Raw genomic sequence first — 26,553 nt, forward strand, 5'->3', positions numbered from 1 at the left:
GGAGCTGTAACTCTTTTTATTATAAAAATGCAAAACAAATCTGATACAAAACATTAAACAAAAACAAGCTTAACCAGCTATAACAAACATAACATAAATAAAATTGCAAAAACAAATTCTGCCTAACCGGCCAGCCCAAATTTACTAAAATACACTTTTACTTTTCCCCCATACCAAAATAACACACACAAACACGCATTCAAAAAAAACATTCAAAAAAAAAAAGAGCCCAACTTGGCTTATAAAAGTAAAAAAAAAAAAAAAATAAATAAATAAATAAATAAATAAAAAAAAAAAATAAATATATATATATATATATATATATATATATATATATATATATAAACATAAAATTCAGCACAACTTGGCTATAAAAAACAAACCAAATGAAAAGGAACATAAAAGTAGCACAACTTGGCTATAACATAAAAATTACCCTTACCACGGGGGGGAAGAAAAGGAAAAAAAAAAAAAAAAAAAAAAAAATTTAATATATAAATAAATTGCTCAGCACAACTTGCGCAAAAAACTACGCTCTGCCTCCCAGCCAGAGATCCACCGGTGAAAGAAGGGCAAGGAAAAGCAGCACGGAGACGCGGCCGGAGAGAGGGCCCAAAGAGCCCAGTCCCACGCACTGCCCCCGCACAGCCGCAAGGCCCGCAAAGCACGCCCAGCACGGCACGGAGCCGAGGACGGCCAGAGAGGATCCGCGCGCAACCCAGAAACCGGCGAGCGCCGGACCCAAAAAGAGCAAGCCAGAACTGAAGAAAAGGACAACACCGCCGAAAAGCGAAACCGCGACGCCAGAGGCGAGGAGAGCAGAGACACCGGAGGGGAGCAGCTCCCCGAAGGAGGGAAAAAAAAAAAAAAAAAAATACACAAACATGTGTACATGCATATACACAATCAAACACACACACATATATATATACATATATATATATATATACATATACATACACATGACACCGCTTTTTTTCCCTTTTTACTGGCCCGACTGCCACTATATAATATAAAACAATATAAATACAAAACACAATATATACAAAATCACAGAAAATGTACAAAAATATAGTAAATACACTACAAAAAAATAAAACAGAAAAACACCTACACTAAAACTGTCCCCTCACCCACACCACCCCTCCTGTACGTGGGTCAGAGTCCATACCGTCCATACAGTTCTCAAAGTCCAGTCCTTAACTGACCCATGTCAGGTCCCCAAAACACCACAAAACCACCACCCACAAATACACCCTCCCCACCTAACACTCCTCCCAACCAACTTATATACTCTTAACCACAACCCCTTTTAGGCCCAAGTTTGGTTGCCTGTAAGCCCTTCATACCATGTCTACTAAAAACAAAACAAAAAGCTAATGTGCACATGCATCAGCCCTCCACCAGGGAGAAGGATGGCAGACCTGATACATAAATCATTTTATACTCTTTCCCTAACTCCCCCTACAATTCTCCCTAATTCTATCCCTACAATAAATCTGACCCTGCCCTCACCCTATCTCTACCCCTATAACACTGCCCCTAACCAAAAATAAAAGGTACTCTACCCAAAAGGTTTAGTACCTAGGGCACATGAAATGAGAAACCTCTCCACATTAGAGATGCCCTACTGGTACCAAGACTGCCATACTCCAAAGACCTGATCTTCCCGAGGTCACCGGTGATGTTCCTACAGACCTCCACCTCGGAGAGGATTTTCTGTTGGGTCGACACTAAGCACCGTGCGTTCCACGTGTAGTACCTAACCACTAAACTGACTAAGAATAAAGTGCCCCGATCTCGGCCACCCAGGTTCCTGAATGCCCCATAAGCCCACTCCGGATAGGCAAGGCCGGCAAGTTGACTCCAGCCGATGGAAGCGCCCACCCTGTTGTAGACCCCTATATTAAAGGGACAATGAAGCAGGAAGTGGTCCATGCTTTCCAGCGTGTCCCCGCACTCTTCTCGGGGACATCCCCGGTCATCAGAGTTCCTGCACTTCAGGTTGTCCCTTACATATAGCTTCCCCTGAAAGCAGCGCCAGGCCAAGTCCCAAAACTTCTGGGGGATCCTTTTCATGTTTAAAAGATACAACCCCACCCTCAGATCCCGACCTGGGCAGTCCCTGAGCGCCAGAGGCTTCTGGAAGCGGGTCAACAGAACCCGTTTGTCAAGGAACTGCCTTGACTGGGTCCTGATCTCCCACACTCCCAGACCCCACCGACGTATCGCCTTCAGAGTCGGGGTAGCGTAAGCCGGAAGATATCCATGGGGCGTACGGAGGTCCTTCACTTGCCCTCCTGTCTCCCATTCCTGGAAGAAAGGCCGAAACCACTCCCTGCAGGAGAGTACCCACGGAGGAGCCCTCTCTTTCCAGAGGTTTGCGATGTTGGCTTTCAAGAAGGTGTTCGTTAAGAACACCACAGGGTTTACCATAGATAAGCCCCCTAGTCTCCTCGTGCGGTACGTAACCTCCCTCTTGACTAGGTTCAACCTGCTCCCCCATAACAGTTGGAAAAACAGGCTGTAGACCCTAGTGTAGTAAGCCTCTGGTAAGATACATACACTGCCCAGATAGATAAACAAGGGGAGCAGGTACGATTTGATCAGGTGTACCCTTTCCCTGAGGGTCATAGACCAACCCTTCCACTGGTTCACCCTCTGAGTGGCATCCTGGAGCTTACCGTCCCAGTTTTTGGTGGGATAATCATCCTGGCCGAATGTGATGCCCAGAATTTTTGCTGAATCTTGGAGCCCTGGAAGGGTGTCCGGGAGATCAAACGTGGGATCTCCCCCTCCCAGCCAGAGACTTTCACACTTATCCCGGTTGATCTTGGACCCGGATGCCTCCGAGTAGCGGTCCACCTCTGACATCACCACATCGACCTCCTCCCGTGAGGAGACGAAAATAGTGACATCATCAGCGTACGCCACCACTCTCTGGGCGACATCCGGCTCCGCCAGAGTCATCCCGACTCCCGCCAACGGCCCACAATCTACCCTCCGGACGAAGGGATCGATTGCGAACACGTATAACAGCGGGCTCAAAGGACAACCCTGACGGACTCCGGACCCCACCTCAAAAGAGCGGCCAGACCAACCGTTCACCAGCGGGAAACTCTCTGCCCCTGCATATAAGGTGACAAGCCAATTCACAAAAGTACTCGGTAAGCCATATCTCAGGAGGACGGACCAGAGGTACTCGTGGTTCACCCGATCAAATGCTTTGGCCTGATCCAAGGACAGCATGTACCCCTTCCAGAGACCCGCACTACTCCGCTCCACTGCCTCCCTGACACTGAGGACAGCACTTAAGGTGCTTCGGCCCGGAACAGAGCAGTGCTGGGCCCCCGAAAGGAGCCGGGGTGCAAACTTCACCAACCGATTAAACAGTATCTTGGCCAGAAGCTTCCTGTCCGTATTGAGAAGAGCTATGGGCCTCCAATTCTCAATCCGGCTAGGATCTTTACCCTTTGACAGAAGAATCAGGGCTGACCTCCTCATTGACTTTGGTAGAGTGCCCGAGGAGAGACACTCATTGAATACCTCAGTCAAGAGGGGAGCTAAAGACTCCTTAAAGGTCCTGTACCACTCGGATGTTAAGCCATCCGGGCCTGGCGACTTCTTGGGGGCGAGCCCCTCGATCGCCAGTCTCACTTCCTCTTCCCTGATTTCTTCTGCCAAAACATCAAGAGAGGGGTCTACTCCTGGCTCAGGAATAGTTTCAGCCAGGAAAGCCGACATCCCGTCTCGATTTAGATCCTTCCTTCCCAAGAGGTGCGAGTAGAAGGATCTGACGACCTCCAGGATCCCTGATCTGGACCGATTCAGAGATCCCGTACTATCAATCAGTCCTGAGACCACTTTACTACTCACTGACATCTTACAGTTCTTGTAAGGGTCGGGCGAGCGGTACCTCCCGTAATCCCTCTCAAAAACCAAAGATGCGTGCCTATCGTACTGACACCTCATCAGCAAGGATTTCACTCTGGAGATATCCTCCCGGCTACCTCCAGTCGAGACAAGGAGCTCGAGTTTCCTCCTCAGACCCCGATACAGGCGGTACCTATTCAGGGACCTGAGGCTCGAGAGCTGGCGGAAGAACCCCGCAACCCGCTTCTTGAATATCTCCCACCACTCTGACTTACTACTACAAAAGTCCAGTAAAGGTACCTGACTCTGAAGAAAGTCCTCAAAGGACTGTCTTATCTCCGCTTCCTCCAGGAGGGACGAATTCAGCTTCCAATAACCTTTACCCATCCGGGGGGTCTCTGAAACATTCAAGGAAAACAAAATCATACAGTGATCGGAGAATTCCACCTCAACCACGGACACTGCGGAAGAGACGGCTTCCTCCTTTAAATAAAACCTGTCTATCCTAGACCTGCAGCTACCTCGATGATAGGTGAAACCCACGTGGCCTGAGGGGCTCCGGATGTGGGCGTCCTCTAGGCGAGCTTCCCTAACTATATTATTGAGGGCCACGCTATCGTAAGCCAGCGGACCATTGGAACCTCTCCTATCTTGGGACCTCGTGACATTATTGAAGTCCCCTCCAAAAATCACTTGCCGGCTAGTAAAAAGGAAGGGCTTAATCCTCATAAAGAGATCTTTGCGGCCCCACTTGGTTTGTGGGGCGTAGATGTTAATGAGCCGGAGCTCTTGCCCCTTCATGAGGACATCTAAGATCAGGCACCTCCCCATTTCTAACTCAATAACCCGTCGGCATTCAACCGGAGCGGTAAAAAGGACCGCCACCCCACTATACGGCTCAGCCGCAAGAGACCAGTGGGAGGGCCCGCGCCTCCACTCTCTTCTGGCTTTTACCAGGGAGGCTAGATCTGACAACCTGGTCTCTTGCAGATACAAAATGTCGGCTTCAACACGGCCGAGAAAATCAAAGGCTGCGAATCTAGCCGTATCCGACTTTATGCTGGCACAGTTAATGGATGCCAGCGTCAATGGGGTGAGTGCCGCCATCATGGGTGATTAAGTTAGACGGCCTCACCTTTATTTCTTCTTCCCCTTCTTCTTCGTGCCCTCATCCCCAGAAGAAGAAGAAAGGGCAGGACCACTTTTAACCCTTTTTTTGGATTCGCTCTGATCCATATGGTCCCCGTCTCCGTCCGACCCCGGTCTAGCCCTGCCCTCCGAGGAAGGTGCCTCAACAGGACAGGGCCCAGTTCCCCCCAGAGGCTCTCTCTCCCTAGGCACCCCGCCCTCACCTTCCCCCTCCAAGGAGGGGGAGGAGATGTTATCAAGGACGAGGTACCGGTTTGACAGGTCAACCAGAGGGGGGGCAGTCAGGCTTCCGCTTTGGACCCGGCCCGCAGTACGAGGGAGAGAGGGCTTGGACCTCTTCTTTCTCCCTTTCCTTTTGCCCTTGTCTTTCTTTTTGGCCTTCTCTACACTCTCCTCATCCACACTTTCATAGTGGGAGGAATCGGAAGAGTCGGCCATATTGCCTTCCTCTTCGCCCAGTCTCCTGACCTCCTCATCCAGCACGTCCTCCTCCAGGGCTTCAGTCATTTCAGGGCCAGCTTCAGGAGCAGGGGCCGGAGCTACCCCCGTCACTTGGGCACTCTCCTGCTCCCTACTCCTCCTCCGATTTTCCTCCCGCCTTAGTTTGGCGGGGCCCTTCTTCCTCACTAGCCCTGGTGCGCCCCCATCCCTGCTCGTACCCTCTCCAGCCGAGGCAACCTCACAGCTCTCCCCAGCCGGAGCGGCCGCCGCACGGGCGAAGGCGCTAGGACAACGGCTGAAAGGGTGCCCGAGGACACCACACAGATGGCAGCGGATCTGCCTACAGGATGCGGCCAGATGACCCACCCCACCACACAAAGCACAGACCTGTACAGTACAGGCTGCGCTAAAATGGGTGGGGCTACCGCACCTGTGACAGACCTTAGGCTGCCCCTGGTAGAAGACCTGGATCCTGTCACGTCCAAGGAAGGCGGCTGACGGAATGTGGGCAACCGTACTCCCTGAACGCCTGAGTTTGACGGAAAACGTCCAGGCCCCGGACCAGATCCCGTGCTCATCAATGTTTTTCTTGGGCATGTCCGTCACATCCCCATACCGACCGAGCCAGGTCATGATGTCGTAACAAGAAAGTGACTCGTTACGGGTCAAAACGGTCACCTTCTTGACCGAGTTCTGACGGGAAATTGCCTTTACGGCAAAATCCCGCCAGCCGGGCTCGTTCTTCGCCACCTCGTAGTTTGACCAGAAGAGTTCGAGACCCTCTGGCCGAACGAAGCTGACGTCAAACTCGGATGTACCGTAGGGGTGGATCAGGGCAAAGATGTCACTCGCCCTGAATTCCATCTGGAGGAGGAGCTCAACCACTTTAGCGCGAGGTGGGCACGCATCCTCACCCCTCCAAATCAGACGGACCACATTCCTGCGGTTATTGTCCTGCCCGGTTGTCGGGAGGGACCAGACCACCTCCCCATTCTGCTCTCGGAAAGCCCCCAAACCGTGCCTCTCTATCCAGAAAGACAGGTCGACCTCACCCCTTCCCTCTACCTGGATCGACCTGTCTCCCCTACGCAGAGCCTCCAGGAGGCGCTGTTGCAAGTAACCCCCGGGGACGGACGGAGACGGGGACCCCCCTGGACCCCCGGCAGCGACATTAGCATAGCTCCTAGGAGCAGTCACTGCCGGGGGGGCAGCCGGGCCAGACCCAGACCCAGAACCACCATTCACACCACCACTCACACCACCACTCACATCATCCTTTTTCCCATTCATACCACTACTCCCACCAACATTCACTCCACTGACACTCCTCTCATCCACAACACTACTACACTCAGCATTCTCACTCATACCCTGCCTAACTGATTCTGGGCTGGCTGGGACTTGTAGTACCGCTGGCTTAATTTCCGGCTTGGCTGCTGCTGATGATGATGGCTCCTCCTTCTGAATGATCAATGGTGCTTCCTGAGTCTGGGGCTGCCCCACCGAGCGCACCCCAGCTCCTCCCACGGCGCCATTGCCGGACACTGATCCCGACACCGGGACACTCCTCCCCCTCACAGGGGAGTGCCCTGCAGTGCCCGCAGAACACACTGTACTCGGGGGACCGCCCCCCGAGCACACAGACACAACGCTCTCTGGCGCCCGGACACTCCCCCCCCTCACAGGGGAGTGCCCCGCGGCGCCAGTAGTGCCCACAGTACTCGGGGAACCGCCCCCCGAGCACACGGCAGCATAACTTGCCTCTGGCACTTGGACACGCCCCCTGCCACCCTGGGGCGGTCCTGCAGTGCCAGAGCTGCCCGGCATGAGCCCATCCTGCCCTTCCCTACCGACAGGATGGGTGGGCTTCACAACTATTGCGCCCTTAGCCTTTCCTGACGCCTTACTGTACTCCCCGTGCTGGCCCCGCTCCACCACAGGAACGGGGTCTGGCAGTTTGGGGGAGCCCGCAGCCTGAACCAGCTTTGCAGCTGGCCCAGACTGCTGGAAAGGGACAAATACATATTGTACCGTCTCCTTGGTCTTCCTTTTTTTGGACCTCTGCTTGACCACCACATCTTCACACTCCTCGTCCCCAAAGGTGAAATTCTGGAGGTGGGCTGGGGACTCCTGCATCACAATTGCCCTCAGCAGACCCCCAGCCTCACCCTCCACGTCATCCTCCTCACTCTCGCTTGGCGGAAGTGCCACCTGTCCAGCCTCAATGTAGCTGTCCTGGGTCTGGGTGTCACCTGGAGTAGCTACAACTCCCACACTTTCCTCCATCTTCTCCTCTTCACCACCATCCTCACTATCTTCGCCGCCACTACTCTCCCCATCATCCACCTCCACCTTACCTGGGGATTTCGTGGCGGCAAACCGATTGCTGTTGATCAGCTTCTCCTTGAAGAGACCGCTCCCCTCCAGTATCTCCGCTCTCCTCGCCTCCAGCTTCACAATCTCGCCCTTCAGCGATGTTATCCTCTTCTTCAGTTCTGGCTTGCTCTTTCTGGATCCTGTACTCATCAGACTCTGGGTCGCACGCAGATCCTCTCTGGCCATCCTCAGCTCCTTGCCGCGCTGCTCGTACTCCGCAAACCTTGCGGCCATGCGGGAGCAGTACGTGGAACTGGACTCGCCGGGCCCACTCTCCGACCACATCTCCACACTGCTTTTCCGTGCCTTTCTTCCACCAGTGGATCTCTGGCTGGCACCCGTAGCCTGGGTAGCAGAGCCTGCATTGCTGCAGACTCTGCCTGATCTTCTCCCGGCCGGAACAATGGCTGTCGAAGTTTTCACTCCACTTCCCGCCAGCCTGGAACGGGGAGTGGAGCCACGAGGCTCCATTGCAGGAGCTTCTTCCCCAGGAATCTGCCACAAACCTGGGGAAAGCTTGTTGGAAAACTCTGCTTGGCTCTGCTCTGCTGGAAGTCTCAGGAGACACACCCGCACACACCCTGCTGGGAGCTGTAACTCTTTTATTATAAAAATGCAAAACAAATCAGATACAAAACATTAAACAAAAACAAGCTTAACCAGCTATAACAAACATAACATAAATAAAATTGCAAAAACAAATTCTGCCTAACCGGCCAGCCCAAATTTACTAAAATACACTTTTACTTTTTTCACATACCAAAAAAAACTAAATATCACACTCAAACACGCATTCCAAAAAGAACATAAAAATAGCCCAACTTGGCTTATAAAAATATATAAAACATAAAATAAGCACGACTTGGCTATAAAACAAAAGAAAAGGAACATAAAGGTAGCACAACTTGGCTGTAACTCAAAAATGACCCTTACCCAGGGGAAAAAAAAAAAAAAAAATAAAATAAATAAAATATTTCAGCACAACTTGCTAATAAATAACACTCTGCCTCACAGCCAGAGATCCACCGGTGAAAGAAGGGCAGGGAAAAGCAGCGCGGAGACGCGGCCGGAGAGAGGGCCCAAAGAGCCCAGCCCCACGCACCGCCCCCGCACGGCCGCAAGGCCCGCGAAGCACACCCAGCACGGCAAGGAGCCGAGGACGGCCAGAGAGGATCTGCGCGCAGCCCAGAAACCGGCGAGAGCCGGACCCAAAAAGAGCAAGCCACAACCGAAGAAAAGGACAACACCGCCGAAAAGCGAGACCGCGAAGCCGGAGGCGAGGAGAACAGAGACACCGGAGGGGAGCAGCCCCCCCAAGGAGGAAAAAATAAAATATAAAATTTTATACACAAACATGTATACATGCATATACGCAAGCATACACATACATACATATATATATATATACATACACATGTATATACACATAAACGCACACATATACATACACATAAACACATATGACACTACTTAACTACTGGCCCGACTGCACTATACACTATATAATATAAAACAATATAAATACAAAACCCAATATATACAAAACACAATACAAAACTTACTGAAAATACACAAAAATATACTACAGAAAACAACGGAAAACACCTACACTAAAACTGTCCCCTCACCCACACCACCCCTCCTGTACATGGGTCAGAGTCCACTACCGTCCATACAGTTCACAAAGTCCAGTCCTTAACTGACCCATGTCAGGACCCCAAAACACCACAAAACCACCACCCACAAATACACCCTCCCCACCTAACACTCCTCCCAACCAACTTATATACAAACCTATACATTCTGAACCACCACCCCCTTTAGGCCCGAGTTTGGTTGCCTGTAAGCCCTTCATACCATGTCTACTAAACACAAAACAAAAAGCTAATGTGTACATGCATCAGCCCACCACCAGGGAGAAGGATGGCAGACCTGATACATAAATCATTTTATACTCTTTCCCTAACTCCCCCTACAATTCTCCCTAATTCTATCCCTACAATAAATCTGACCCTGCCCTCACCCTATCTCTACCCCTATAACACTGCCCCTAACCAAAAATAAAAGGTACTCTACCCAAAAGGTTTAGTACCTAGGGCACATGAAATGAGAAACCTCTCCACAGGAGAGATGCCCTACTGGTACCAAGACTGCCATACTCCAAAGACCTGATCTTCCCGAGGTCACCGGTGATGTTCCTACAGACCTCCACCTCGGAGAGGATTTTCTGTTGGGTCGACACTAAGCACCGTGCGTTCCACGTGTAGTACCTCACCACTAAACTGACTAAAAATAAAGTGCCCCGATCTCGGCCACCCAGGTTCCTGAATGCCCCATAAGCCCACTCCGGATAGGCAAGGCCGGCAAGTTGACTCCAGCCGATGGAAGCGCCCACCCTGTTATAGACCCCTATGTTAAAGGGACAATGAAGCAGAAAGTGGTCCATGCTTTCCAGCGTGTCCCCGCACTCTTCTCGGGGACATCCCCGGTCATCAGAGTTCCTGTACTTCAGGTTGTCCTTTACACATAGCTTCCCCTGAAAGCAGCGCCAGGCCAAGTCCCAAAACTTCTGGGGGATCCTTTTCATGTTTAAAAGATACAACCCCACCCTCAGATCCCGACCTGGGCAGTCCCTGAGCGCCAGAGGCTTCTGGAAGTGGGTCAACAGAACCCGTTTGTCAAGGAACTGCCTTGACTGGGTCCTGATCTCCCACACTCCCAGACCCCACCGACGTATCGCCTTCAGAGTCGGGGTAGCGTAAGCCGGAAGATATCCATGGGGCGTACGGAGGTCCTTCACTTGCCCTCCTGTCTCCCATTCCTGGAAGAAAGGCCGAAACCACTCCCTGCAGGAGAGTACCCACGGAGGAGCCCTCTCTGACCAGAGGTTCGAGATGTTAGCTTTCAAGAAGGTGTTCGTTAAGAACACCACAGGGTTTACCATAGATAAACCCCCTAGTCTCCTCGTGCGGTACGTAACCTCCCTCTTGACTAGGTTCAACCTGTTCCCCCATAACAGTTGGAAAAACAGGCTGTAGACCCTAGTGTAGTAAGCCTCTGGTAAGATACATACACTGCCTAAATAGATAAACAAGGGGAGCAGGTACGATTTGGTCAGGTGTACCCTTTCCCTGAGGGTCATAGACCAACCCTTCCACTGGTTCACCCTCTGAGTGGCATCCTGGAGCTTACCGTCCCAGTTTTTGGTGGGATAATCATCCTGGCCGAATGTGATGCCCAGAATTTTTGCTGAATCTTGGAGCCCTGGAAGGGTGTCCGGGAGATCAAACGTGGGATCTCCCCCTCCCAGCCAGAGACTTTCACACTTATCCCGGTTGATCTTGGACCCGGATGCCTCCGAGTAGCGGTCCACCTCTGACATCACCACATCGACCTCCTCCCGTGAGGAGACGAAAATAGTGACATCATCAGCGTACGCCACCACTCTCTGGGCGACATCCGGCTCCGCCAGAGTCATCCCGACTCCCGCCAACGGCCCACAATCTACCCTCCGGACGAAGGGATCGATTGCGAACACGTATAACAGCGGGCTCAAAGGACAACCCTGACGGACTCCGGACCCCACCTCAAAAGAGCGGCCAGACCAACCGTTCACCAGCGGGAAACTCTCTGCCCCTGCATATAAGGTGACAAGCCAATTCACAAAAGTACTCGGTAAGCCATATCTCAGGAGGACGGACCAGAGGTACTCGTGGTTCACCCGATCAAATGCTTTGGCCTGATCCAAGGACAGCATGTACCCCTTCCAGAGACCCGCACTACTCCGCTCCACTGCCTCCCTGACACTGAGGACCGCACTTAAGGTGCTTCGGCCCGGAACAGAGCAGTGCTGGGCCCCCGAAAGGAGCCGGGGTGCAAACTTCACCAACCGATTAAACAGTATCTTGGCCAGAAGCTTCCTGTCCGTATTGAGAAGAGCTATGGGCCTCCAATTCTCAATCCGGCTAGGATCTTTACCCTTTGACAGAAGAATCAGGGCTGACCTCCTCATTGACTTTGGTAGAGTGCCCGAGGAGAGACACTCATTGAATACCTCAGTCAAGAGGGGAGCTAAAGACTCCTTAAAGGTCCTGTACCACTCGGATGTTAAGCCATCCGGGCCTGGCGACTTCTTGGGGGCGAGCCCCTCGATCGCCAGTCTCACTTCCTCTTCCCTGATTTCTTCTGCCAAAACATCAAGAGAGGGGTCTACCCCTGGCTCAGGAATAGTTTCAGCCAGGAAAGCCGACATCCCGTCTCGATTTAGATCCTTCCTTCCCAAGAGGTGCGAGTAGAAGGATCTGACGACCTCCAGGATCCCTGATCTGGACCGATTCAGAGATCCCGTACTATCAATCAGTCCTGAGACCACTTTACTACTCACTGACATCTTACAGTTCTTGTAAGGGTCGGGCGAGCGGTACCTCCCGTAATCCCTCTCAAAAACCAAAGATGCGTGCCTATCGTACTGACACCCCATCAGCAAGGATTTCACTCTGGAGATATCCTCCCGGCTACCTCCAGTCGAGACAAGGAGCTCGAGTTTCCTCCTCAGACCCCGATACAGGCGGTACCTATTCAGGGACCTGAGGCTCGAGAGCTGGCGGAAGAACCCCGCAACCCGCTTCTTGAATATCTCCCACCACTCTGACTTACTACTACAAAAGTCCAGTAAAGGTACCTGACTCTGAAGAAAGTCCTCAAAGGACTGTCTTATTTCCGCTTCCTCCAGGAGGGACGAATTCAGCTTCCAATAACCTTTACCCATCCGGGGGGTCTCTGAAACATTCAAGGAAAACAAAATCATACAGTGATCGGAGAATTCCACCTCAACCACGGACACTGCGGAAGAGACGGCTTCCTCCTTTAAATAAAACCTGTCTATCCTAGACCTGCAGCTACCTCGATGATAGGTGAAACCCACGTGGCCTGAGGGGCTCCGGATGTGGGCGTCCTCTAGGCGAGCTTCCCTAACTATATTATTGAGGGCCACGCTATCGTAAGCCAGCGGACCATTGGAACCTCTCCTATCTTGGGACCTCGTGACATTATTGAAGTCCCCTCCAAAAATCACTTGCCGGCTAGTAAAAAGGAAGGGCTTAATCCTCATAAAGAGATCTTTGCGGCCCCACTTGGTTTGTGGGGCGTAGATGTTAATGAGCCGGAGCTCTTGCCCCTTCATGAGGACATCTAAGATCAGGCACCTCCCCATTTCTAACTCAATAACCCGTCGGCATTCAACCGGAGCGGTAAAAAGGACCGCCACCCCACTATACGGCTCAGCCGCAAGAGACCAGTGGGAGGGACCGCGCCTCCACTCTCTTCTGGCTTTTACCAGGGAGGCTAGATCTGACAACCTGGTCTCTTGCAGATACAAAATGTCGGCTTCAACACGGCCGAGAAAATCAAAGGCTGCGAATCTAGCCGTATCAGACTTTATGCTGGCACAGTTAATGGATGCCAGCGTCAATGGGGTGAGTGCCGCCATCATGGGTGATTAAGTTAGATGGCCTCACCTTTATTTCTTCTTCCCCTTCTTCTTCGTGCCCTCATCCCCAGAAGAAGAAGAAAGGGCAGGACCGCTTTTACCCCTTTTTTTGGACTCACTCTGGTCCATATGGTCCCCGTCTCCGTCCGACCCCGGTCTAGCCCTGCCCTCTGAGGAAGGTGCCTCAACAGGACAGGGCCCAGTTCCCCCCAGAGGCTCTCTCTCCCTAGGCACCTCGCCCTCACCTTCCCCCTCCAAGGAGGGGGAGGAGATGTTATCAAGGACGAGGTACCGGTTTGACAGGTCAACCAGAGGGGGGGCAGTCAGGCTTCCGCTTTGGACCCGGCCCGCAGTACGAGGGAGAGAGGGCTTGGACCTCTTCTTTCTCCCTTTCCTTTTGCCCTTGTCTTTCTTTTTGGCCTTCTCTACACTCTCCTCATCCACACTTTCATAGTGGGAGGAATCGGAAGAGTCGGCCATATTGCCTTCCTCTTCGCCCAGTCTCCTGACCTCCTCATCCAGCACGTCCTCCTCCAGGGCTTCAGTCATTTCAGGGCCAGCTTCAGGAGCAGGGGCCGGAGCTACCCCCGTCACTTGGGCACTCTCCTGCTCCCTACTCCTCCTCCGATTTTCCTCCCGCCTTAGTTTGGCGGGGCCCTTCTTCCTCACTAGCCCTGGTGCGCCCCCATCCCTGCTCGTACCCTCTCCAGCCGAGGCAACCTCACAGCTCTCCCCAGCCGGAGCGGCCGCCGCACGGGCGAAGGCGCTAGGACAACGGCTGAAAGGGTGCCCGAGGACACCACACAGATGGCAGCGGATCTGCCTACAGGATGCGGCCAGATGACCCACCCCACCACACAAAGCACAGACCTGTACAGTACAGGCTGCGCTAAAATGGGTGGGGCTACCGCACCTGTGACAGACCTTAGGCTGCCCCTGGTAGAAGACCTGGATCCTGTCACGTCCAAGGAAGGCGGCTGACGGAATGTGGGCAACCGTACTCCCTGAACGCCTGAGTTTGACGGAAAACGTCCAGGCCCCGGACCAGATCCCGTGCTCATCAATGTTTTTCTTGGGCATGTCCGTCACATCCCCATACCGACCGAGCCAGGTCATGATGTCGTAACAAGAAAGTGACTCGTTACGGGTCAAAACGGTCACCTTCTTGACCGAGTTCTGACGGGAAATTGCCTTTACGGCAAAATCCCGCCAGCCGGGCTCGTTCTTCGCCACCTCGTAGTTTGACCAGAAGAGTTCGAGACCCTCTGGCCGAACGAAACTGACGTCAAACTCGGACGTACCGTAGGGGTGGATCAGGGCAAAGATGTCACTCGCCCTGAATTCCATCTGGAGGAGGAGCTCAACCACTTTAGCGCGAGGTGGGCACGCATCCTCACCCCTCCAAATCAGACGGACCACATTCCTGCGGTTATTGTCCTGCCCGGTTGTCGGGAGGGACCAGACCACCTCCCCATTCTGCTCTCGGAAAGCCCCCAAACCGTGCCTCTCTATCCAGAAAGACAGGTCGACCTCACCCCTTCCCTCTACCTGGATCGACCTGTCTCCCCTACGCAGAGCCTCCAGGAGGCGCTGTTGCAAGTAACCCCCGGGGACGGACGGAGACGGGGACCCCCCTGGACCCCCGGCAGCGACATTAGCATAGCTCCTAGGAGCAGTCACTGCCGGGGGGGCAGCCGGGCCAGACCCAGACCGAGACCCAGAACCACCATTCACACCACCACTCACATCATCCTTTTTTCCATCCATACCACTACTCCCACCAACATTCACTCCACTGACACTCCTCTCATCCACAACACTACTACACTCAGCATTCTCACTCATACCCTGCCTGACTGATTCTGGGCTGGCTGGGAATTGTAGTACCGCTGGCTTAACTACAGTCTTTTTTTCTGGCTTGACTGCTGCTGACGATGGCTCCTCCTTCTGAATGGACACCGATCCCGGCACCGGGACACTCCCCCCCCTCACAGGGGAGTGCCCCGCAGTGCCCACAGAACAAACTGTACTCGGGGGACCGCCCCCCGAGCACACGGACTCAACGCTCTCTGGCGCCCGGACACTCCCCCCCCTCACAGGGGAGTGCCCCGCGGCGCCAGTAGTGCCCACAGTACTCGGGGAACCGCCCCCCAAGCACACAGCAGCGTAACTCTCCTCTGGCACTTGGACACGCCCCCTGCCACCCTGGGGAGGTCCTGCAGTGCCAGAGCTGCCCGGCATGAGCCCATCCTGCCCTTCCCTACCGACAGGATGGGTGGGCTTCACAACTATTGCGCCCTTAGCCGTTGCTGACGCCTTACTGTACTCCCCGTGCTGGCCCCGCTCCACCACAGGAACGGGGTCTGGCAGTTTGGGGGAGCCCGCAGCCTGAACCAGCTTTGCAGCTGGCCCAGACTGCTGGAAAGGGACAAATACATATTGTACTGTCTCCTTGGTCTTCCTTTTTTTGGACCTCTGCTTGACCACCACATCTTCACACTCCTCGTCCCCAAAGGTGAAATTCTGGAGGTGGGCTGGGGACTCCTGCATCACAATTGCCCTCAACAGACCCCCAGCCTCACCCTCCACGTCATCCTCCTCACTCTCGCTTGGCGGAAGTGCCACCTGTCCAGCCTCAATGTAGCTGTCCTGGGTCTGGGTGTCACCTGGAGTAGGTACAACTCCCACACTTTCCTCCATCTTCTCCTCTTCACCACCATCCTCACTATCTTCGCCGCCACTACTCTCCCCATCATCCACCTCCACCTTACCTGGGGATTTCGTGGCGGCAAACCGATTGCTGTTGATCAGCTTCTCCTTGAAGAGACCGCTCCCCTCCAGTATCTCCGCTCTCCTCGCCTCCAGCTTCACAATCTCGCCTTTCAGCGATGTTATCCTCTTCTTCAGTTCTGGCTTGCTCTTTCTGGATCCGGTACTCATCAGACTCTGGGTCGCACGCAGATCCTCTCTGGCCATCCTCAGCTCCTTGCCGCGCTGCTCGTACTCCGCAAACCTTGCGGCCATGCGGGAGCAGTACGTGGAACTGGACTCGCCGGGCCCACTCTCCGACCACATCTCCACACTGCTTTTCCTTGCCTTTCTTCCACCAGTGGATCTCTGGCTGGCATCCATAGCCTGGGTAGCAGAGCCTGCATTGCTGCAGACTCTGCCCGATCTTCTCCCGGCCGGAACAATGGCTGTCGAAGTTTTCACTCCACTTCCCGCCAGCCTGGAACGGGGAGTGGAGCCACGAGGCTCCATTGCAGGAGCTTCTTCCCCAGGAATCTGCCACAAACCTGGGGAAGGCTTGTTGGAAATCTCTGCTTGCTTCTGCTCTGCTGGAAGTCTCAGGAGACACACCCGCACACACCCTGCTGGGAGCAGGAATCACTGTCTATGTAGAGGACAGGAGCGTCTTCAGGGTCCTGTACAGGACACACAGTGGGGGCATTTACTAAGATACATGTGATGTAGTACATTTTTTGGTTCTTTTTCTGTGTGTTCAAACTTATTAAATGGTTGCAGGGCATTTGATAAATTTTGTGAAGGATACACATTTACTGAAATTTCACTCTTCATATACACCAAAAAGCTAAGCCAAGTCTGGGCTGGTGTAGAGTTGCCACTTTTTGATGGTTTTTGTGACTTTTTTACGACAGTTGATAAATTAATTACCCCTGCACAAGACGAACCTTAACAGCTGGTCTGTGCGCTCTTTTTAAGAAAAGGTGTAAATCAAAAAGTCGCTAAAAAAGCCTGAGGTGCAGCGCTGCGCCAAAATAGAGACAAATCTAGACACAAAAACAGCTCTAAAGACAATAATGATAAATACCCCAAATGTCCTGAAAAAGTAACATGGAGCCATCCTTACTTGGTGTCCAAAGGAGAAGCTAACTGTGGCACAGGTAAAGAGTAGTATAGAACATGTAATACCTCCCTGTACTGTAGGGGGCGCTACCAGACAGCCAGTCAGTGCATGCACTTCAGTAATACAGGTAAAGAGTACAGAACATGTAATACCGCCCTATACTGCAGGGGGCGCTACCACAGGAATTCAGTGCATACACTTCAGGGATTTTACCATTGAATGCCCATTCTGATTGGTCAGATTTTCCGCCCATTGACACGTTTCACAGACCTGGACTGTCCATAGCATCATGTTGAGTCTGGTATCAAGTTACAATAGTTAAAAAAAAAAAAAACATTGTATGTTGCAACTACAGTAACCCCCCAACATGCGATGGCCCCGACATATGATCAAATCGACATACGATGCTTTTATATGTCGGGGCCATCGCATTAACTGCTATCCGACAGCGCAAAATGCTTAAGCTGCTGTCGGATAGCAGTTTAAGCATCCCGGACAGGTTCACTTACCTATCCCCGCTGCTCCGGGTCCACTTTGCAAACCTCCGGCGTCTTCCGCATATTCTCCGGGGTCCGGGCCTCGCTTTCCGGCGTCGTTATTTCGCCGTCCTGGCGCAGCAACGTAATAACGTAACCAGAAAGCGAGGCCCGGACACCGGAGAAGATGCGGAAGAAGCCGGAGGATCCCGAAGAAGACGCCGGAGCAGCGGAACAGCATCGGGAGCCCCTGGGACAGCATCGGGAGCGGTGAGAACGCGGTCCGGAGCGGACAGGTGAGTATTAAATGCACTTTTTACATTGCACGGATCCCTCAACATACGATGGATTCGACAAACGATGGGTCATTTGGAACGAATTACCATCATATGTTGAGGGACCACTGTATTGTATGTTGAGGCCATTGTCAATTGAGGGATTACTATACTGGCACAAGCCGCTGTCACTCAGCCATAGACATTATTAAAATTCTAGTTGCCTGCAGTCACCTCTAGGTGGCGCTCACTACCTACTCTCCTATACAGCTTTCATTGAAGTCATTGGTAGCAGTATATACACATATGCAGCTAGCGCCCTCTGTTGGCCAATAAGCTCCGCCATTACAGTCAAGAGACTGGGAGATGTCTATAGAAGTATCACAGTGATATCTACTGCAGTTTGGCAGCCTTTGGCTGTCAGGGCATGATGGGAGTTGTAGTTTTGCAACATCTGGAGGTTGCAGAATGCCGTTATACATTCTCAGTTCACTTACCTATCCTTGTGCATCCTCCTGCCTATCCCTGTACATTCACTTACCTATCCCTGTACATTCACTTACCTATCCCTGTACATTCACTTACCTATCCCTGTGCATTCACTTACCTATCCCTGTGCATTCACTTACCTATCCCTGTGCATTCACTTACCTATCCCTGTGCATTCACTTACCTATCCCTGTACATTCACTTACCTATCCCTGTGCATTCACTCACCTATCCCTGTGCATTCACTCACCTATCCCTGTGCATTCACTTACCTATCCCTGTGCCTTCACTTACCTATCCCTGTACATTCACTTACCTATCCCTGTGCATTCACTCACCTATCCCTGTGCATTCACTCACCTATCCCTGTGCATTCACTTACCTATCCCTGTGCCATCACTTACCTATCCCTGTGCCTTCACTTACCTATCCCAGTGCCATCACTTACCTATCCCTGTGCCTTCACTTACCTATCCCTGTGCCTTCACTTACCTATCCCTGTGCCTTCACTTACCTATCCCTGTGCCTTCACTTACCTATCCCTGTGCCTTCACTTACCTATCCCTGTACATTCACTTACCTATCCCTGTGCATTCACTCACCTATCCCTGTGCATTCACTCACCTATCCCTGTGCATTCACTCACCTATCCCTGTGCATTCACTTACCTATCCCTGTGCCTTCACTTACCTATCCCTGTACATTCACTTACCTATCCCTGTGCATTCACTCACCTATCCCTGTGCATTCACTCACCTATCCCTGTGCATTCACTTACCTATCCCTGTGCCATCACTTACCTATCCCTGTGCCTTCACTTACCTATCCCTGTGCCATCACTTACCTATCCCTGTGCCTTCACTTACCTATCCCTGTGCCTTCACTTACCTATCCCTGTGCCTTCACTTACCTATCCTTGTACACCCACCTACCTATCCCTGTACGTTCACATATATTATTATACATTCACAGTCTCTTGCACTATGTCAGGCGTCTGTCCCATTATTATCTGGTGTGGATGTGACAATCGCCGATATGTTCGCACGCTGGCCGCTGTATCTATCTGATACGTGCCCTGTCACCGTAGTTTTCCCTGAGCAGCGCCCCCTAGCTTAGTCCCTGGTGAGCGGATAATAAAAAACACCTCAAACTACATTTCCCGATACGCACTCCAGCACATGCGCAGTAGAATTGTGACGCTTCTCCCAGGTAACCGCAATCGCCATAAAACTCAGACATTCGCGAGGAGTGCCGAGGAAGGGCCTCGGTGTGGGTGTGGCGTTATAACATTCCCGCCCCTCCCCTCTGAGTGACAGGCCCCGCCTCTCTTTTACTCCCCTATTTTTTTTTCCCCACTCACGTCCAATTACAGCCTGAAAAATCACTTTGAAGGGGCGAGGCTTTTGGCAAAAGGAGGCGTGGCAAAGACTAGCAGGCTAGGTTTTGTCTACGCTTGTGTTGGTAGGGTAGCGTGTGACGTCGGTGGTGCTGCAGTGATGGAGAGTGGGGGGAGCTGCCGGTGACCGGGAGGTATAGTGGCGGCGGTTCGGCTCAGGACTGGCGGGTAACGGTTCGGCTGGCACCAGTATGGGTGTGCCCCGTGTTACTGGTGGATAGAGGTGACCGAAAGAGCTCTGTTATACTGGACGTGGTGAACCTCACCCCCCCCCTATTTCCTAGATGAGTGGAAGGGTACGCGTAATGTCACCCCTGGGCTCTCGATTGTACCATTGAGGTAAGGGGGGGAGACAGGTGCTGGTACCCATTGGGCTTTGTCGTCTATGTGTGATACATTGGCATCTGTGTGTAGCTATAAATCATGTGCATTACTGCATCTCTGTATACACTACACATCCTCTGCTAGTCATGCTGCATTGTGTCAAGCTGAGATATATATATATATATATATATATATATATATATACACACATATATGTGTATATATATATATATATATATATATATATATATAAAATTTGTATGAACATATGCTTTTTAGATATTATTGGATATCAAATCCTCCTTATATTAGCAAATTTGCATATAAATATACATTAAAATTGACAATTTTAGTGTCATCCCCAATTTCCAATTTATCGTTCTGATCAGCCCCAGAGGTGACAGCTCTGGGAGCCCATTACTATGTATGGCATCTGTCACATTGTTGGCCGATTCCCCCCCCCCCCCACACACAATGATCCTCCATATCCATACGGTCACCTGCAAATAAAAATCCCCAGAATGAATGAATGAATGAATGATTTGCCAAATTTCTGCAGGTTGTAAAGCGAGAGAGCGATCTGTACGGTGATGGAGAAGAGCTACACAAACGAAAAAAATGTGACCCATACGTATACACACACATAGTAGGGAGGGGCCCACCAATCTGTGATTCCTTTATTGTACTGGCGGCTATACCCCCTCCTCCCCTGTCATTACTGAACATGACATTACTGGCGGACCCCCTGCTGAGATGAGAATCACCCCCCCCCCCTTCCCCTCTCACGGTAAAAAGCGATTTTTAATGACGCTTTTTTTTTATAAATTTTTTTTTTTATTCCATCTGATTTCTCTCTGGGCATCCAGCATCCATCCTGCTATTGTGTCAGGCACTGGGAGTCCATTATAAGACACAGGAGGGGTGGATGGGAAAATGACAATTTATTTTATTTGCTTATAAATGCAGCGTTTTCCCGACTGAGGTGCCTCCAGCTGTTGCTTATAATGCAGTGTTTTCCCGACTGAGGTGCCTCCAGCTGTTGCTTATAATGCTGTGTTTTCCCGACTGAGGTACCTCCAGCTGTTTCTTATAATGCAGTGTTTTGCCAACTGAGGTGCCTCCAGCTGTTGCTTATAATGCAGCCGTTGGCTGTCCGGGCACGCTGGGAGTTTTAGTTTTGCAACAGCTGGAGGCACCCTGGTTGGGAAAACACTGTTATAATGGAATATTTAGTCCAATTTTAATTTTATAGAAGCAAAGTTAGCTAATCGAGGCATGGGGCTTTTATAGGAATAGTACTGGCGGGGGATTGCTTTGGGCCTGCAGCATCAGGACCGCGATCAGAAATTTTGCGGCCCCATACTGCTAAACCATCCGAGCTCCCAAATTGTGTAGGGGGCAACAAGAGGCCCTTTCTAGGTTTAACTGGGCCTGGGCCCCTGTCTTATACATAGATGGTTGTAGATTTAGTTCTCCGGGTGCAGTTTTTTTTTTTTTTGTAAGACCGAGAGCATGAATTAGTGTATTTGTGACACTCTTTAGCATTGTTTGGTACTGCTGTAGCATTGTATTTTATGGTGTGTGTGTGTGTGTGTGTGTGTGTGTGTGTGTGTGTGTATATATATATATATATATATATATATATATATATATATATATATATAAATATTTATACGGTAATTATTTACTATTTATAATATATTTATTTATTATTTATAATAATAATAATTAAATATATATATTTTTATTATGTATTTGGGATACTCTTTAGCATTGTTTGGTACTGCTGTAGCATTGTATTTTATTGTGTGTGTGTGTGTGTGTATATATATATATGGTAATTATTTATTACTATTTATAATAATTTATTATTTATTATTAATAATAATAATAATAATAATAATAATAATAATATAATAATAATTTAAATATATATGTATTTGGGATACTCTTTAGCATTGTTTGGTACTGCTGTAGCATTGTATTTTATGGTGTGTGTGTGTGTGTGTATATATATATATATATATATATATATGTATATATATATATATATATATTATAATTATTTATTACTATTTATAATAATAATATATTATTTATTATGATTATTTATTATTTATAATAATATGTAATTAAATATATTTCTTCTTTTTTACTGCACACTTATCCTTGGCTATACTTTTCAAGTCAATTGAAAGCAAATACCTATTAATTTCTATAATACATGGTGAGAAATGCACCTTATATAAAAAAAATAAAAAAATATATGTAAATATAATAAATCCGAGGCCATTGTGAGTGTATGGATGCGGATCCTGCGGGCTGGCGTGTGAGGAGCTCTCCTTGTCTCCAGTGCAGCAGACTTTCCCAGCACATTAGATGCCTATCCCCTCCTCATTGCAGAGCTCGATTAACCCCTTGATTTCCCCTGCACGCTCAAAGACTATGAAAATATCCGTTACTCATCAGGGTTGTGGTCCTGGAATTATTATTTTTTTTTTTTTTTTATTACGCCATGTGCATTTTAAAGGACGGCTCCATCAGCGCTCTGCGGTGGGGATCAATATCGTATTGAGCAACTAATCTTCTGGGTGTGTGCTGGGGATGACAAGCTACTTTCACTACACATGCTTGGTTTACTCTGCTCTGCTCTTTTTGGGTTATAGAGACATCCTTTGCATGGCTTCATGACTAGTCCACCCGGAATTTTTGTTGTATTTTTTATTTATTTATTTATTTACAATTTCTTACCTTACTGAATGCCTTTCATGACAACCTTTTCATCATAGTGTAATAAAAAAAATATTATTATTCTTATTATTATTATTAAGGCTTAAAGTATTGTATCATTTTATTGTTTTTATTTTATTTTTATTTATCATTTTTGTTTTCTAAAAATATAAAGGTATGTAACTTAATTAATATATAAAAAAAATATATTATTATATATCTATATATACTGTACAGACCAAAAGTTTGGACACCTTCTCATTCAGAGTTTTCTTTATTTTCATTACTATGAAAATTGTAGATTCACACTGAAGGCATCAAAACTATGAATTAACACATGTGGAATTTATAGACATAACAACAAAGTGTGAAACAACTGAAAATATGTCATATTCTAGGTTCTAGCCACCTTTTGCTTTGATTACTGCTTTGCACACTCTTGGCATTCTCTTGATGAGCTTCAAGAGGTAGTCACCTGAAATGGTCTTCCAACAGTCTTGAAGGAGTTCCCAGAGATGCTTAGCACTTGTTGGCCCTTTTTGCCTTCACTCTGCGGTCCAGCTCACCCCAAACCATCTCGATTGGGTTCAGGTCTGGTGACTGTGGAGTCCAGGTCATCTGGCGCAGCCCCCCATCACTCTCCTTCTTGGTCACATAGCCCTTACACAGCCTGGAGGTGTTTGGGGTCATTGTCCTGTTGAAAAATAAATGATGGTCCAACTAAACGCGAACCGGATGGAATAGCAGCCGCTGCAAGATGCTGTAGTAGCCATGCTGGTTCAGTATGCCTTCAATTTGGAATAAATCCCCAACAGTGTCACCAGCAAAGCCCCCCCACACCATCACACCTCCTCCTCCACACCAGCACACCTGTGAAGTGAAAACCATTTCAGGTGACTACCTCTTGAATCTCAACAAGAGAATGCCAAGAGTGTGCAAAGCAGGAATCAAAGCAAAAAGGTGGCTACTTTGAAGAACCTAAAATATGACATATATTTTTAGTTGTTTCACACTTTTTTGTTATGTTTATAATTCCACATGTGTTCATAGTTTTGATGCCTTCAGTTTGAGCTGGGCGGTATGACCAAAAATGTGTATCACGGTATTTTTTTAAACTTACGGCAGTTCCACGGTATATAAAGGTATTTTCACCCCCACCCCCCAAATCATGTGACGCGCCAGTGCTGTTCTGACCCCCCCCCCCAATCATGTGACCCGCGCGAGGTGTTCGGCTTCCCCCCGCCCCCCTCAAATCATATGACCCGCCAGCACTGTTCTGCTCCCCCCAATTAATAATCAGCCCAGCGGGGTACTACTCACATATGTCACCTTCAAGCACTGCCCTCCTCCTCTTCGTTGGGGGCCGCCGGCGATGGAACTCGCTCTACGCCAGTGGTCTCCAACCTGCAGACCTCCAGTTGTTGCCAAACTACAACTCCCAGCATGCAGGGAGTTGTAGTTTTGCAACAGCTGGAGGTCCGCAGGTTGGAGACCACTGCTGTACGCTGTATCCCTATGCCCGGGCTGCAAAAGATACAGAAAATAAACTTTAACTTGCCGTCGGCCTCACGCTGTTCCTTGGGACTGGAGCGTTGGACAGCAATGTCCTGCCCCGGCCAGTGATAGGCTCAGTGCACTGTCATGTAAGAAGCCGGCCAGAGCTCCTTACATGACAGTGGACATCGCTCCGGCCAGTGATAGGCTGACGGCTGTCCGACATTCCCGTCCCCAGCGTAAGGCCGACGTAGGTGAGTTAGTTTATTTTCTTTATCTTTTGCAGCCCGGGCATAGGTATACAGAGTACAGCAGTGGTCTCAAACCTGCGGACCTCCAGCTGTTGCAAAACTACAACTCCCAGCATGCCTGGCTGTTGGCTGTCCGGGCATGCTGGGAGTTGTAGTTTTGCAACATCTGGAGGTCCGCAGGTTGGAGACCACTGGCGTACAGTATAGAGTTCCAGTGCCCGGCGGCCCCCAAAAAAGAGGGCAGTGCTTGCGGGTGACAAGTGAGAAGTACCCCGCTGGGCTGATCATTAATTGGGGGGGGGGGGAGAACAGTGCCCCCGGGGTTACGTATGATTAGTTCTCCGATGTGGGGAAAGCGCAGCGCTGATAATACATTCCCAAGGGGGAGGAGCCCAACCGGTATTGCGATATGGGGGAAAATTCATATCGTGCAGCCCCAAAAATTCGGTATTCGGTATGAACCAGTATATATACCGCCCAGCACTACCTTCAGTGTGAATCTACAATTTTCATGAAAATAAAGAAAACTCAGAATGAGAAGGTGTGTCCAAACTTTTGGTCTGTACTGTATATATACTGTGTGTGTGTGTATATATATATATATATATATATATATATATATATAATATATATATATAATTATTATTTATTATTATTTCGTCTGTATGGACAGAACAGGTCCTTTTTTTAGAGAAGTAAATGCAGGCAACATTTGCCAATTCCACATGGAAGTAATGGATGCTGGCCGGTTGGAGATGTGAGTCAGGTTTCTGCAGACTTTGCCGCACGTTGTGATTTTTCACCAGCCGCTGTATTATGTAATGCATCCAGTATATAATCCACCCACATGGTAAATCTGTAGTATAGTAACAGTACGGAGCATCATTTATGGCGTTCCCAGAACATGATGGTATTTGAGTTCACTGTCTGGTTACTTAAATTGCAAACCAATGGTCTAAGACAGTGTTTGCCAACTAGTGAGCCTCCAGCTGTTGCAAAACTACAATTCCCAGCATGCCCGGACAGCCAACGGCTGTCCGGGCATGCTGGGAGTTGTAGTTTTGCAACAGCTGGAGGCACATTGGTCAGGAAACACTGGTCTAAGAAGACATCCTTTTAGAAAAGCCAACAGGCATGCTGGAAATTGTATTTAGCAACAGCTGGAGGCACACTGGTTGGGAAACACTGGTCCAAGAGGACATTGTTATCTGAGCCTGACCTCGTTGTGGTATAGTTCTGTCAGTGGTATAGGAATGACGGTAGCCTGACACACACAGCATGTTATTCCCAGAAGTCACCTTTCTGTACAGTTAAGTATTAATAGCTCCGGGTGCTTGGTCACTGATCAATAAAGAATCTCAGAATGGCCTCTGTACATGAGGATGATATATAGATCTTGTTTCGTCATTATCATTACATAAACTATGGAGAGCTGCGGCCATAAAGTCCATGTCCTCTATATATCCCCCCTTCATAACGATGCTGTGGGAACATGGGTCATTGATGTAGTACACGTCTCTCCTCCCGCCATGACATGTTGTAATCTCTTCCAACAAGGGGTAATACTTGGCCTCCATCGGGAAACTGAGGAATTGTGCCTAACAGAAATCATTGGATAGTAAGAACTCAGGGGCTTGGGTTAAAGGGGTATTCCAGGAAAATATATATATAATGTATGTGTGTGTATGTATATATATATATATTTGTGGTCATGGCTCGAAAGACCGAACGAGCAAGTATACGAAAAAAGGAGAACAAGAGTACTTACCGTCCTGAGCCTTGGAACCCCGGTAGACCTAGTACAGAATTAAGAAATACAAACAGCGGATGAGGTGTGCCCAATAACCGCGACCGAGGGCACGCCTATAGAGGGCAAAGAGTCAAGAGTAGGGTGTAACTCTATTTTATTTGTATCACAACGCC

The 26,553-nt window shown here is 49.7% G+C and overlaps 2 protein-coding genes across 9 annotated transcripts in view; one reads left to right on the forward strand and one right to left on the reverse strand.

The window, feature by feature from the left end:
* Positions 1–19,934, reverse strand: part of LOC130295869 (photoreceptor outer segment membrane glycoprotein 2-like) — a 65,207-nt gene extending 45,273 nt beyond the window's left edge. Inside the window, exon 1 of one of the 6 annotated variants that reach the window (XM_056547136.1) lies at positions 19,796–19,934. The gene's annotated coding sequence lies outside the window, so the exon portion shown is untranslated. Of the gene's footprint in view, positions 1–18,443; positions 18,623–19,579; positions 19,704–19,795 lie in introns of those variants that run through there. The other 5 variants (XM_056547137.1, XM_056547138.1, XM_056547135.1 and 2 more) reach the window with 5 other exon arrangements.
* TTBK2 (tau tubulin kinase 2) overlaps positions 19,304–26,553 on the forward strand; it is a 106,310-nt gene continuing 99,060 nt past the window's right edge. For 2 of the 3 annotated variants that reach the window (XM_056547110.1, XM_056547114.1), the window contains exon 1: positions 19,692–20,170. The gene's annotated coding sequence lies outside the window, so the exon portion shown is untranslated. Of the gene's footprint in view, positions 19,645–19,691; positions 20,171–26,553 lie in introns of those variants that run through there. The other variant, XM_056547112.1, reaches the window with a different exon arrangement.

Source organism: Hyla sarda, chromosome 11 (assembly GCF_029499605.1).
Source record: "Hyla sarda isolate aHylSar1 chromosome 11, aHylSar1.hap1, whole genome shotgun sequence".
Classification (NCBI taxonomy): domain Eukaryota; kingdom Metazoa; phylum Chordata; class Amphibia; order Anura; family Hylidae; genus Hyla; species Hyla sarda.